The sequence below is a fragment of the Prionailurus viverrinus genome, chromosome C1 (assembly GCF_022837055.1).
Source record: "Prionailurus viverrinus isolate Anna chromosome C1, UM_Priviv_1.0, whole genome shotgun sequence".
Lineage (NCBI taxonomy): Eukaryota > Metazoa > Chordata > Mammalia > Carnivora > Felidae > Prionailurus > Prionailurus viverrinus.
The window spans coordinates 119720126-119736009 of NC_062568.1; the positions used below are offsets into that span (position 1 = coordinate 119720126).

Sequence of the window (15884 nt, forward strand, 5' to 3'; positions counted from 1 at the left end):
TCCCACTTTACAGACAGGTCAAGTCAAACTCCTCAAGGCCACAGTGCCAGTGAGTGGCAGAGCTGAGCCTTCAAGCCAGGCAGGCTGACTTGGAGACCATGGCTGTTAGCCACCTCACTGACCTGCTTTTGAAAGAGGTCTTCTAATCCTACCAGAAGCCTAGGGAGCTGCCAGATGGCAGATGAGCAAGCCCCCAGCAACGGCAGCAAGGGCCTTCCATTATTTCCTAACAAGAATGGCTTTTGCATTAGGAAAAAAAAAAGGTACAGACAGTCCTTCTTTCAGTGCTGGATTTCACATACAGCCCATTGGTGCAACCACAGCTCATTCCACCAGTTCCACAACCACTTTCAGGAAGGAGCAGGGGGTAGTGCTGGAGGCTGGCTGCATACAAGGCTTTACGGCCGAGCGTCTGGTCAACTTAAAAACAAAAAAGCTTCCAAACCAATCCGTGTATGATCGTGGACGATGACAATTATAACCTAACATACCACTTTGAGCTAAAGAGCTTACTCATCAGAGGCAGCGTATTAGCCTCTCTCTGATGGAGATGACATTTCCATCAACAGATAAGGGTTGCAAATGAAAGTAAAATCTTAGTGACTAATAAGAAATACCTTTGAGAGACATACATTTTGGAATAAGTGTGCTTAGCAACAGCCATCTTCCTGTTTACCTTCTGCCTTAGTTGCTGATGAAAGTCTCCATATCGACGAGGTAGTAGATTTCTATTCATTAGATGACTTGTTTCGAACGTGTCTGTATTACGGTGTCAGCACATACTGGGGAAATGATTCAGAGGAGATATAAGGACATTTAATATTTAATTCCTACCACCTAGAAACTCATAATCTAACATGACAATAATTTAACATGACAATAAACGATATACGGTCATCCATACAACTCAAGGGATTTTGACTCATACTGTAAATGATAATAAAGGCCAAAGGGGGACTTATCATGGCTGCTTGGGCTGGTCAGGCTAAGCTTCTCAGAGGAAGTGGCATTCCATTTGGACCTTACAGGATGCATGGGAATTACATAAGGGAGAGGGAAGAGAGGGATTTCCAAGTTGCGAAAACACAAGCCATGTTCCTGGAATGATGGCAGAATGACCTGAACAGAGTGAGAAGTGGGTTTTTATGGGCTAAATTGTGCTCCCTCAAAATTTACCCGTTGAAACCCTGACCCCTAATACCTCAAAATGGGACTTGCATTTGGAAATAGGGCTTTAAAAGAGGTGCTTAAGTTAAAATGAGGCGGTTGGGGGGGACCTTATTAAAAATAGTGAAAACTTGGACATGCAAGAGAGGCACCAGGGATGTGGTGCCAGAGGAAAGATCGTGTGCACACAGGAGAAGGTGGCCATCTGCAAGCCAAGGAAGAAAAAAGGCTTTAGGAGAAACCCAGCTGGCTGCCACCTTGATCACAGATTTCTAGCCTCCAGAGAGTGAGCAAATAAACTTCGTTTAAGCTGCCGGGTCTATGGCAGGCCAAGCAACTAACACATGGACATAAGGAGGTGGGGGAAGAAAAGGGCTGAGTTTGCTGATTTGGGGAAGATTGAGGGCCATTTGGCCTTGCTTCTCACCCCCCACTAGATACATGTCCCACTCCTGCATGCTGCTGGGCACAAGATGGCACCTCAGGAGATGTGAGTGCCTCCATTTAATAATAAGCTGGCAATTATCCAACAGGTGGCCCAGACTCCAGCACGTGGGAGTAGCTCTGTAAACGTTTCCTGAAATAATGAATAAATGCATGAAGCAGACTCCAGTCAAAATTGCCAATGGCGAGTGATACTAGATTCCCTCTCTTATCCCTTTACTTTCCTTTAATTTTGTCATACCTCTTATTGTCACGTAACCTCACTAAATGTGCATTTTGTGTGTGCATTTGTCTTTCTCTACTAGATTCAACCCGTCATGCGGGTGGGCCTAGACTTTGTTTTTTTTTCACCCGGCACTTAAAACAACGACTCTAGCACATAGAGGACCCTCAGTAAGTGTATGTTGATGGAAGGAAGTGGAATTCTTTAAATAGATCATCCCTTTCACTCTTCACAACAGTTTTGCCAGGTAGACAGAGAAGGACCTAGAATAGGGTCCATTTTATAGATGTTGAAGCTAAGGTTCAATGGGTTAAGTGTGCTGAACCTCACGCAGGTACAGTGGCCTCAAGCTTAGTTCTTCTTATCCTGTCCTCTTCACCACACCGTGCTGTCTCTGTCACAGCTTTACTGAGTTATTATTTAATAATTCCACCGTGAGTCAATAAAAGAAATAGCTCAACAAAGAATGTTTCTGTATTACCTGCTGCACTGCTCTTGAGAACATTACATACGAATGAATCAGAGTCCTTTTTATCAGGAACCCAAGGGAATTTAGCGCCAAGAACAATTCTGGGTCTCCTGAAAATTGCTGTTTCCTCTTATCAGACAGAACCTTATAAATTATGGGATTTCATGTCTTGTCTTGGCTGTCAGGAAGCACAGAAATTGAATTAGTGCTTAATTACAGTAATAATCTAATTTCTGGTCCAATTGCAATCCTCTCCTCCTATACATGATTCCTGATCTTTATTTCTATTTTAAGCAATCATGTATATGGATGGACAGTTTTGATTATTAGCTATAGCAAATCCTTTTTAAAAATAGCTGTGGTGGAAAAATCTAGAAAACAAGCAATGACCAGTGTGAATCAAATGCTTGCCATTCGCCAGGAGCCATCTCTGCCCTTTACATGTATTAACTCATTTCATCACCAAAAAACCAAATGTGTATACTGCCAGGGAAGCCAAATGCTATAATACAGTGTAATGAAAATAATATTCTGCCTTAGGAAAGAACAGGAAATTTGCCTTCTCCTCACTTCCTCCAGCTCCTCTCACCTCTTATTTTTTTCAATACTCTCCCCTAATTAGATTCCCTGCTTCCACCCTTGCCCCCTTTAGTCTACTTCTCAATGAGTGGCTAGGAATGTCCCATGAAAACAAGACTCAGGGGGCACCTGGGTGGCTCAGTCCTCAAACATTTGACTTCGGCTCAGGTCATGATCTCCCACTTCATGAGTTCAAGTCCCACATCGGGTGGGCTCAAGCCCCGCTTCAGGTAAAAAACGTGAGCCCCAGGTGAGCCCCACTTTTCTCTCTCTCTCTCTCTCTCTCTCTCTCTGTCTCTGCCCCTCGTGGGATTCTCTCTCTGCCCTTTGCTCACTGGCGCCCTCTCTCTCTCTGAAAGAAAGAAAGAAAGAAAGAAAGAAAGAAAGAAAGAGGTATGTCACTGCCCAAGACCCTCCAATGACTTCCCATGTCACTCAGAGTAAATGTCAAGGACTTGCCTAGGATGTACAAGGTCATACAGGATCCGGCTCCTGTGACATGTCTGGTGCTGTCCTGTCCCTCACTGCTCTGGGGCCACACAGGCCTGCTTGCTCTTCCTTCAATATTACAGGTGCTTTTTCACCTTGGGTCCTTTGCATTTACCATTCTTAAAGTCTGGAATGCTCTTTCTTCAGATAGCTGCATGGTTTGCTCCCTTGCCGCCCTCAGGGGTCAAATGTCACCTCAGGAAGACCTTCCTTGTTCAACTGCTAGCCCCTCCCTCAACTTTCTTGTTCTGTTTTTTTCCTGCCCACATTTAACTAACATGCTATTTATTTTCACTTGTTTATAGTTTATATTGACTATTTCTTAACAATGTAGACTCTCTGAAGGCAGGCATTTTTGTCCGTCTTGTCCTTTGCTATGTCCCAATCAACTAGACCAATGTTTGGTATATAATAGGTGCCCAATAAGTACTTTCTGAAATAATGAGTCAACATGGGAGGAGGAAACACGTTCTGCTACAAACATACCATATTTTGCAAGTATACAAAATGTACAAAACGAAAATATTCACTGTAATTATTAAGCTATTTTCCCAAACTCCTTCCTTCCGTCCACATACTAACTCTATTAGGTAAACTGAGTTAATGTTTGACTGGTAGCATATGATAGACTACAACTGTTTATGTGATTTAGGTAAGTGAATGTTTCAGACGTACAGGGGATCTGAGCTGGTCAGACTGGAGCTCTAACACTGCTACTTCGCATAGCTCCTTTCTGCCCAAAAACCTTTCCTAAGTTGAGATCAGAGATCTTTTTCAACGTTTATTTATTTTTGGGACAGAGAGAGACAGAGCATGAACAGGGGAGGAGGGGCAGAGAGAGAAGGAGACACAGAATCAGAAACAGGCTCCAGGCTCTGAGCCATCAGGCCAGAGCCTGACGCAGGGCTCGAACTCACGGACCGCGAGATCGTGACCTGGCTGAAGTCGGACGCCCAACCGACTGCGCCACCCAGGCGCCCCAAGAGATCTTTTTCTTTTTTAAAAATTCCCTGTGCTGTAATTTTCATCCCTGCGACTTACTCATTCCATAGCTGAAATGAAATCCTTTTCATTTCTCAATATCTATGAGAACTTCTGTTTTGCAACTGAGGGAGGTAGAATAATTGGGTTTGGAGGGATGGGAGTTAGGGGCAGAGGAGGGGAAAGAGGAGGACACGGATAAAGGCGGGGACCAAGTCTCTGTGTTCATTATTGCACCCCCAGCTCTGGAATCAGTAAAGATTGGTTTGTTGAATTGCTCGTGCGGCCTCTTGGTCAGAGTCTAAATACATAAAACTGGAAAGATGAAGACTTGAAGTCAGAATTTTTTTCTTGGCAGCTTTTTGAGATTCTGAGCAACAGATTCTCCCACCTTTACCTAGAGGACTGGCATCTTGGGAAAATCTGAGAAGTGGAGCCCCTGGATGGATGCTGACATCTAAGAGTGAGCAGTGCAGTAGCGATGCTCCTTCAAGGGGATCCTGGGCGAGTGGAAAGCATCTCATGGTCCGTGGGTTGGGGCACACATGATACACCCGTTTGGAAACTCCTAAAAATAATGGGGGCATTTTGAAGGAAGCAGAGCATGTAGCCACGTCAGCATCCGCAGGCTGGTGAGGCTAGTTTGATTTATATGGCATCGCAGAATTTAGATTTGGAATGAGCTTTAGAACCATTTCAATTAGTCATTCTTCCCAGAAATACGTATGTCTTTCCTTTTCATGCAAGAACAAAGCACACGAGTTCAGCATAATTTATTCTCTTGTGCCTCTCATGTGTTCGTCTTTGAATTTATCCAGATTATTGAAAATCTGACCCCCCCGCCCCGCCCCTCTCCCACCCCATACCTAGCAACATTGAGAATTGCCTTGTCTCGAACTTTCTGGCTCTTTCTGGAGGTGAGTGCTTTTGTTCCTCTCCACTTCGCGTGTGCCTTGCTGCTGACACTCCTGCCAAGTGTCTTCTCGCAATTTTAATTGCTAGTCTTGGTATAGGGCGGCTCTCCTTCCCCTTTAGAAGAAAAAAAGCATTCATTTAATTTCTAACCCAATTAAACCATGAGCTCATGAGCTCATGCTCTGTGGGCCAGAGCGATGGGCCCTGCAGTCATAAGCAGAATAGAAATTGCCAACATTAACATGATTCCCTCTTCCCCATCCAGGAATGATTAACACAGGGTGAGAGTATGTTTGTGCTCCAGTAGCTTTTTTCAATTAATTAATCAGCAGGTACAAATCCAAAAAACCAAGCTTCTGAAAATGTTGAGGACTTGCTGGCATTTTTGGGAATGCCGGGGCAATCACTCGGGTTCAGGGGAGCTCTTAAAGTTCAGCCCAGCGATTCTGGTGTTGACCCTTACCAATTCCCTGACTTGGTAGGGATTTCACTCAGCTTCACAGAGCTACACGGATGACAAATTGGCCTCAAGTCGGCAGATCTGAGTAGAAGGTTACGCCTGCTCTGCCCCTGGTAGAAATAGAAGGAGTACTCTCCATCAGCCTGAGGTTTGGGCTGCAAAATGGCAAGTGGCTATAGAGGGACCAATGAGTGGAAGAGGAGTGCTGAGCCCCCAGAGATGGGGGCTGCTGAGGGGCTTACCAGCTATAAGGACTCGAGTCAGTCTCTATATCCTACGGTCTTCAGTTTACTTTTCTGTGAAATAAAATGGCTACGCCAGAGGCTCTCGAAGGTCCCAGTGGCCTTGACTCTCTCTGAGTGTATCAGTGAATGGCACTTAGGCACTTGCTGGGGTTTGCGCCTTTCTCTTTCTTCAGTCTACCTCCCCTACTGCTTTCTGTCATGCAGGATGTGAGCATTAGGAGAATGTTTGAGTTCATTACCAAGGCAGCTTATCTTGAGTCCAAGAGATCTGAGAGCCAGGGCTCCGACCAAGATTCACAATAGGGAAACAGATACGCAATCTGGTGCACGAAAGAATGATGGGTGGGCTGGGGGAGTAAGGCAAGAGAGGTGGAGACCTCTGTATTTGGTGGAATGGGCAAAAACAATAAGAAAGAAGGAAAAAACGATAACCCAACCTCCAATAGGAGGGCAAAATAGGATAGGATGCCAAAATTTCCCAAGCCACAAGAATCAGAGCCCAGAAGATACACCAATGGACTGAAGAGAGGCAATGAGCCCTGTAAGGAGCTATTTAATGCTGCAAACCTGTCACCAGGTCTTTGAGTAATGTGAAGGCTCATTTGTGTCTTCCCACAACTGATTGCGGGGGGTTCTTGAATCCCTCTCTCTCCCTTTCGTGCCCTCTCCCTCTCCCTGTCTCACATGCACACACTCACACAGTAGGGATCAGGTGTGTTCTTGAACCCACTGCATGCAGTTTTTACAGTGGATAGTGTGGAAAGGCTATGCTGACAGAGAAGAAAAATGTGAGGGTATGTTGTTTAATGGTGAAATTTCCCCCACTCCTTACTATCGGGTACTAAGAATAAAAAAGCAAAGTAATGGTAGAACATATTGTAGAAATTCAACAAATTCAATCTGTTTGAATAATGAAAGAGGGAATTCACGAAGGAATTAATTAAATTAATAAGGGAATTAAAAACTCATCTATTTGTGGGATTTGTTCTGTCCTTTGGTGGAGCAAATGCCCTGTTCTCTAGCAGCATGTTTTACTAGCTTTTTTTTTTTGTCCCTGGGACATCTCTAAATTCATTTCTCTGTGAATAAATCAAGGAAGCGCATCTCAAACATTTACACCATCGACTTAGAGCCTTGTAAGGAAATCGAAGGCTTGGAAAAGTACTGTCTAAAGGCTATTTCACTCTGTGTTGCCACCAGCCAGCGTGAAATGCTGAAAAAACAAATGTTCTCAATCATTTTGTATAGTTTAGTAGGCTCATTTTCTCACAGCTGTGTGAGATAAAAACAAGTAGCTGATTTTTTCCTGAGTAAACCAAATTCCAATTGCAGAGCCTATACCAGAAAAGAATCCACTGAAATGCACATATTTTTGTTTAGAGTTCTTTGACATGCACAAGTGAAAGACAATATTCCGTTATTTTGTCTTGCTTTCTCTCCCAGGAACTAAGGCAGACAGCTATGGGTGTGTGTGTGTGTGTGTGTGTGTGTGTGTGTGTGTAAATGACTCCCATATAAAACTATCACAGTGTATTGCTGACTAAGGTTCTTTAAATAAGTCAAGAAACGCAAAAATCAAAGTTCTCCTAACCACATTAACTTCTCTTTTCGCATAAACATTTCCCACCCTGAGCCTTATCATTACAGATTCCTATATTTCACTTCCTGGGTGTCGAAGGATGACTCTGGTTGAGAAAAGAGTGTCTGGAAACATTACAGAAATGGTAGTTGTGCCCTCTCAAATGTGCAGACTTTAGAAGGTCAAGAGAAAACAGGCCAGTGTCAAAGCTGACCCTCGCTGTAGATGATATACACTAGGTTGGTGGGATTGGACATAGGTGCCCCAAATGGTAAAAAGCAATGGGTGCCCACTCCCAGAGGGCACCTGAGCTGGTCTACAGGGAGAGGGTACTTACCACACCAAACAATAACGGACATGAAACATCTGTAGGAAGGTAGTAAGATGGAGGGCATTATATTCCTGGAATTTTAACACTCTGTAAAGGCCCTTGAAGTAGAGGGACTGAATTGCAAGAGTCATGCTCATTTGCTAACTGCTTTTCAAGGGGCAGTCCATTTAGCTCCAGGGTTTTTGTTCTGCAAGAAGGATGAGACTTTGGGGCCAAAGCTAAATTGTCCAGGACAATTGAGGATATGTGCTGTCTGCCATCAGGCACCTTCTTTCTCTGCCTTTCTCCATGGGGCATTAATCCTCTCCTTTAAATAAATGATGAGGAAATATTTAACAAATATAGGTTTCAAGAATAGCCAAATTATTAGCCTGCAGTCTGGTTGATGCTGGGCATGCTTCAAGGTAGGGAGTTTCCTAGGTTTACTATCTTTCCCTACCTCCCACTCATCACCCTCCACAGCGGGTCCCTGTGGTTCCGGGTTCATGATGGCTCGCACATCCCCTACCTTTGGTTTGGTCATTTTTATCCAGTCAGTCTACAGTGAGACACATTGAAAACTCCATAAGATGCCACAGCATGGCCGCCAGGCTCTGTGCTCAAAGATTTGGCTTCAACATCTCCAGTCCCCAAAATACCCTAGGTTGATCCCTAAACGCCATATACCATTTGAACAGGAAGATCAGAAAGCAGGGCTCAACGCAGAGAATGAAAGATTGGAAATCAGAAGATCTGATTGCCAGTTCTAGTTCAGCCATAAACTAACCAATAACCTTAGTCCACCATATCAGAGTAGTACTCACCATAGACTATGGGATCCTCTACCTTCCCCAGCCCCCCTTGCAATTGGGTTAGGATCATGTGACTAGCATTTGCCAATGAAATATGAATAGAAGTGGCCTATGTGGCTTTCAGGCTAAGGTAGTTTACGAGCCAGTGTGCAAACTCAGTTCCTCTCTGCTGTGACCTTGGCGGCCTCGTGTTCCTGACAGCGTAACTACAAGATGGAGGAAGACCACTGAGTCGCATCTAACTATGACATGAAAAATAAACTTTTATTGTGTTATGTAACTGATATATTGCAGTCGGTCTGTTAGAGCCGACACTAGCAACTAATACAGAAAGCCTTTCTATGACCCAGCTTTCTCATCCAGCTCCAGTACATTGAACCACATTAAAAGAAGATGAAATGACATCTCCAGAGTTGAAATTGCTTCAAAATAATAAGTCATTTTGAGTATTATGCAATATATTTTAAGATTATGTACTATCATTACCTAAGTAACCTTGTCATCTCTTGAGTGCAGGAACCACTCAATTCAAATGGTCTTTATTTAATGCGAGGTGTCCTCACCCTGTGTGGGAGTCTCCAGGGCTATGTGATGAGGCTGCAAGGCAATCTTCTTTCTTGGGGAACCCCACAACTTCTGCAGAGTGCCTAACTATGGTGGGACACAACAGATATTTGCCACATAACCAAACGGGGCTACCATTTTTGGTCCCCTCCCCTAAGTCATGTTAGACTTAACATTAATTTTCTGTGATGGTTGCCAAAAAGCTGACCAATAGGTTGAGAATAGTCCTGGTGGAGAGTTTCCTAGGCCACCAATAGATGATGATCTTTACAAAATTCTCTAACATGGGGAAATAGGTTCAAGAATTCCTTATACTTACATAAATGGGTTAGAAGAAAGCTTAGGGTGGAAAGCCACTACCACATGGCAAAAACACCCAAGGTTAGCTAGCAAGCTTTGTAAGGGGATCATGAGTAACTTGTTATATCACCTGCCGGAAATTACTTTCTTCTGACGCCAATATACTATTGTACTTTGATCACAAACTCCACTTGGCCCCCCCAGACTCTTTGCTTCTTACACACACAAGTTCATGATTACTGTCTGATTGTTTTCTTCATGTTCACCTTGTGTGTAAGATCTTGTTTTCTTCATGTTCACCACATGGGTAATATATTGTGAGCTCAATAAATACGGAGACGAAACCCCTGTTCAGGGCTCTTGTCTCCTCCCAGACATTAGCCTCTCTCATATTCAATTCTGCGTCCGCTGTCTTGCTGGACCAGAGAGAACTCCAGACTCATAGTCTGCGACACTCTAAAGCAGCTGCTTGGAAATATAATCACAGGATTTGGGGTTAGACAAATTTTTAGAGGCCAAGGTCATGAATATATATGGTAATTTTTGTGCTTGCCGTGAGGGAGGTCTCATCTTCCCGATAGAAATTCCATTCAATTAGTGCAGTTATAACAAAATAGCCTTCTTTATTTCACTTAAATAATTCTCCTGCCTCTTCCTTCTATTGTTTAGGTGTCTGATGTTTAGGACAATGCAATTAAGTCTATTTTCTTGTCCACATGACAGTTTTTCCAGTACTTGAAGACAATTATTGACTCCCCTGTTAGACATCTATTTTCCATGTTAAATCCACTCAATTTCTTCTATAAGTCTTTATGTCACATTTTATTTCATTTCCTCAATGTATTTATGCACTACCTCTTTCCCAAAAACATTTAGGGTGGCAGACAAAAAGAAGAAGCAAGTACACTAATCTAAAGGGTTAACACATTTGCTGGATTTGAATATCAGATATGGCTCTGAGTTTCCTAGTAGCCAAGAAAAAAAAAAAAAGGAAAATAGGATGAGTTTACATAGCTCTCAACTTCAGAATGAAAAAGCATACATAAAGCTGTTCTCTTCACCATTCTTACCATCTTTCTCTAAAAGAATTAATTCTAGGGGCGCCTGACTGGCTCAGTCAGTTCAGCCTCTGGCTTTTGATTTCAGCTCAGGTCATGTTCTTACAGTTTATGAGATTGAGTCCCACACTGGGCTCTGCACTGACAGGTGTGGAACCTGCGTGGTCCCTCTCTTTCTGTCCATTCTTCACTCGTGCACACTCACGTGCTCTTTGTCTCTCTCTAAATAAGTGAACATTAGGAAATAATAATAAAAGCATTCAAGCTCACGATTATCTTCTTTCACCAACCTTAAACAGAAATTAACATAACCCTTCAGATACAGTTTTTCTAGAAAGGGCTTATGAAAAAGTATCCTGGCCTTAAATAAAAGGAATTTCCTGAATTTTTTCTGTGGACCAAGAATGTGCAAGGTGCTTTAGGTACAGTATCTGTAATGCTCACAACAGCCTGGAAAAGTAGATGTAACTATTGCCACTTCACAAATGAGTCAAGTAAGAAATTAAGTAACTTATCCAAAGCCACACAATTATTACAGATCCAGGTCTGTCTGGATCCGAAGGTTATATGCTTTTCATGAGTAAACAAGTTCTCAACTGAAAGAAGTGTATCATTTCTAAAGGTGCCTCACTGAAAACCACAGGCACGTTGAGTCAGAGGGAGAACACGGTTGAATGTTTTGGGTCTGACATTTTCTTAAAAAACCAACACTGGCAACTGTTTTCATCTTCCTCCAGCATCTTAAGGAATCACAGAAACACATGTGAGTTGGGGGTGGCTTTGTTTTGTAACTGCAGCAGTTACTCATTTTTTGGGAAACACTCAGTGCAAACTGGATTTGGATCCACTTGGCTTTGTCAAACACAGGTGCTTATGCACCAAGTCAAGTTTGGGTTGGCAGGATCATGTTCAGTGGGGGAGATTTACATCTCTAGAATGCATGAAAAAGATACAATGGGAGAATGGGGGAATTTTCTCTCTATTGACTAGAGGCCTCTCAAATCAAGCCTTTCCCCTCCATTCCCACGGCCACTGACTTAGACCATCCCTCATCTTCAATGGGCAATAGCTTCTCAATGATCTCCTACTGCCAGCCTCTCTCCAAAGCTACTCCATCTTCCAGGTAGTCCCAAGAGTTTTGTCCCTAAAAATATCATGTCTTTCCTGTTTACAAATCCCTGTCAATTTTCATTGCCCAAAAAAATCAAATTAAAATTCTGCACCATGGCCCATGACACTCTTTACCATCAAGTATTGATTTGACACTCCAGCTCTATTCCCCTTCCTTTCCTTCTAATACTCCAAGCCCTAGCCATATCAGACTTCTCAATATTCTCTACTGTGCCTTTTCTCAACCCTGTATCTCTGTGTGACCTGCTTGCTGGGCCTGGAAATTTCCCTTCCCTTGAATGTTCACTCATTCTTGAAGACCAACCTGAAAAGTTGCCTTCTGTATGAAAAGTTGCCTTCCCTAACTTGCCTGGTCAAAATGAGATGATTCCTCCTCTGAGTTCTCACAGTCCCACCTCTATTAAGTCACTTGTAAATTGTGTCACACTTTTTTCTCTCCCCACCTGACTCTTTAGGCAGTAACTATATATTATTCAAGCCAATATCCTCACAGTCTGGCACAGAGAAAGTCCTCAATAAATGTTTATTGGATGAATGTTCTCATCACAGGGCTAAATTGTGTACACAGCACCAGGAGTTGACAGCTGTGAACACCAAAACTGAAATTAGGATTATCTCCTGTGAATGGCGTTAGCGAAGATCAAGCAGTAATGGATGACAGTCACCATTTATAGAAGTAACACAACTCTCAAATCTGTATTTTTTTTAATGTTTATTTTTGAGACAGAGACAGAGCGCGAGCAGGGGAGGGGCAGAGAGAGAGAGGGAGACACAGAATCCGAAGCAGGCTCCAGGCTCCGAGCTATCAGCCCAGAGCCAGATGTGGGGCTCTAACCATGAAACCATGACCCGAGGCAAAGTCAGATGCTTAACCGCCTGAGCCACCCAGGCGCCCCCACCTTCCCAAGTCTGTATTTAAAGACAACTTGTAATGTCCCAGATACAACCTCAGAGAGATTCACCCGGGTTGTGACTTTTATAATAATGTTTATTTGATCCTTCTTATAAGAAAATCAGTATATATTTTTGTGATAAAATTGTTTTAAATTTGTAGACAGTAAAATGTAGTAATTGTAGAATACAAACATATAGATAAGTAAAAAAGAAAAGAAAATCATTTGTAAATCAATCATCCAGAGAAAATTCTGTTAACATCTTAGTGTATCTTCTCTCACATACACAAGAATTTGTATATATGTTTATATAGATGCCTTTCACTTAGTATATTATGAATATCTTTCACGTATTTAAACTGTGTTCTAACACACAACTATATATCATTTCATTATATGTGCGCGTATAAAATAGTGAGTTTATCTACCTCTATTGGACATGAAGTTTGCTTCCAATTTTTCAGCATCAGCCAGTAGTAGTGGGCCAAGAAGCATACTTGTAGCCATTGACACATGGCGCTAAAAGGTCCTCCAGAAAGATCATGGAAATTTCCTGGTAACAAGCCGAGCATAAGACTGTTTCTTTAAAACCCTTGCTAACTATGGGCATTTGGATTGGACTATCGCTAGAAAAGGGCAAAGGTAATCAGCTATATTGTATTTTTTTATCTCAGACCCAAAATGGAGGTTAGCCCCCCCCCCCCCCCAGACTGTGGTTCCCAAAGTTACTGCCCAACAGTATCATCTAATCAAGTGGTTTTTTAAAAAACATATGAGCTTCTAAGGCCCATCTTTGGAGCTTTTGATTTGGGAGGTCTAGGAGAGGTCCTAGGAATCTCTATTTCTTAAAGCTCTGTCCACAGCTGACTCTGATGTAAGCCAAAGGTTGAGAACCACGCGTGGAGGCCATGATGGCCCAGCCAGTGTCCTTATCTTTCAAGTGATGTCTGGGAAACCAGCTGGCGCTCTCCACATGAGAACCTTTGTTTCCCTCTAGGTCATCCTCAAATGACTATACACAAAACCAAAACTAATAGCAATAATATATATCGAGTTCTTACCGTGGTCTGAGCACTTTTCAGACATGAGCTCATTCTGTCCTCACGTTTCCATGACTCCTAAGGCTCAGTTTCCCTATCTCTAAAATGGAGACAACAACTACATTCCAAATATTTGCCAAAAAATTTCCTTACAACATTGTTTTGCAAAACCCTGACCAAAAGGTTCCTACCCTTTAAGCCGCTCGTAACTATTATAAGTAGTAATATTGTTTCAGTCAAAGCTATGATCTTCATGACAGCTCTAGGCCCAGCTGTTAAAAGAAGCAACAGAAGGGGAATGCAGCGGTAAATGATTCTAGAGGGCATTTTCCCAAATGGGTCAGAATCAGATGTGGGTCCTCTAAAGCAGCTGCATGATGTGCAGTAAGATTGGGGAAAATATGGCCTAAATGATGGAACCTCCTGTTGGAAAAGAAGAACATCCCACCTCTCAAGAACCTTTTCCTTCTCCTGGTTTTGCAACCCCCCTCCCCAGTCTGTGGATGCTGGACACTGCTGTTCCTGCAGTTCCTGACTGCTTCTCTAATGGCTGAAGCCATGGTACCATCTTTGAGGGTGGTACTTGGTTGGAGAACCTCCAAGCCTGGCCAAAGCCAGCTGCACACTGCTGAGCATGGGGAAGGCCCAGTCAAGGCCCAGTGCCCAGCCATAACTTCAACTCCGAGCCAAGATGCTCGTGGCTCCAGAGATAACTACAGAGAGAAATCCAGAATAAATCCCTGGATTATGCCCTGATCAGGAAAGGGGTCCCTAGATCCTTGAAAAGATGAAGACTTCAGAGCGAAAAGGAGGTTTGGGACAGCAATATAGCAAGCAGAGAGAAGCCGTGTATGTTACTGTAGAGCCACAGAGCAGGGCTACCTTTAATCTGCTTTGATACTCTCACAGAGCAATCAAATGGTCTGGAAAATGCCATCTCAGACAATTCCACCGGCCATCATTAGGCTGTGTGGGGGGCCTCACAAGATCTTCCTTTGCCTTAAGATGGAGCTAGGGACACTTCACACGTTCCATTGGACCCAGTACATACCCTATGCTGAAGGAGTGAGAGCCCCCCACTTGGGTTGGGTGGATGAATCTACTGTCCTGCACAACCAGCTTGTCCCCAGGACCAGATCGGGACTAGAGCTGACCTACCATCAGGAATATCAGGTTCATTCTTGCCTCAGACCTCACTCCTAAGGATCCTGGGAGCCCTAGCAGCAGAGGAGGTTTTGAAAATAAGGGATGGGCCCCCTGGAAGGTCCAGAACAAGCTCACAAGGATGCATGCTAAGCTCAGAGGAGGAGCCACACCTGCAGGGAGCATAGTGGTGCTGCCCCTTGCTGCCAGTCCCCCACTGCCATCCCTCCCACTGATCCACATCCGTGGATATCAGAAACTGCCTCTTGTTAGACTCCTGGTTCCCTCCTTTGTCCTTACATTAGCCCCAGGAAGCCTGGGAAGGCAGGGGATTAGAGCAGAGTCCGAGGAGGGAGAAAGGTGGGGAACCAGTACTGAGCCGCAGAGAGATTTACTTTTACAAGTGAGAGAAAAAAAAAAAAAAGATGTCAGTGACAGAGTAGGCAGAGACGAGCAGATTGATGAGCTCTGTTGGTGACTAAGGACAGCTGTAAACATACTTATAAAACCCAGATAATTTGGAGTTTGTTTTTCTGTCTCAAAAAGAAAAAAATACATATTTGGACTTATTTTTTTTCTCTTTCTGGCCATAGCATTAGCTGGCTTCCTCCACAATAAGCCCCCAAATAGAATGAATGCGTGAGAGGTGGGAGCATTGAGGACAGCCCAAAACTAAAATTAGAACCAAGTCCCGGGAGGCAGCAGAATCCTAGATTTTTCACAAAATCTGCTCTCCAAATCTGGCTTCAGAAGCATTGCTCTTTTGCTAAACCGGCAACAGTTGCCATTGAGAACCCTCAACAGTATCTCACACTCGTCAACAGTGGGTTCCTTGGCAATGAGTCAACCTGGTGTGAAACTGGAATTTGCCACATATCCCAGCCCCCTTCAGCCCTCCTCCCAAGACCGCTTTGATTTCTCCTTCACTTTCCTTCTCCTCTTTGTCACATGTTTAGGAGGCCACCAGCCTTGATTACGAGGGAAAAAGAAGGCAGGGCAAACACTGCTTTTATTTCCCAGCTATGGACTATGTGGAACACATCATCCTTGAGCAAAACAGAAACAACTAGCTGAAATGGACA

General features: G+C 43.5%; 1 long non-coding RNA gene across 1 annotated transcript in view; it reads right to left on the bottom strand.

Annotated features, from left to right (window-relative positions):
• Positions 1-634: 634 nt before the first annotated feature.
• Positions 635-15884, bottom strand: part of LOC125171906 (uncharacterized) — a 71887-nt gene continuing 56637 nt past the window's right edge. Inside the window, exons 4-5 of the long non-coding RNA XR_007154492.1 lie at positions 5219-5381; positions 635-782 (exon numbers count right to left, since the gene is read on the bottom strand). This is a non-coding gene — a long non-coding RNA (uncharacterized LOC125171906). The remainder of the gene's footprint in view (positions 783-5218; positions 5382-15884) is intronic.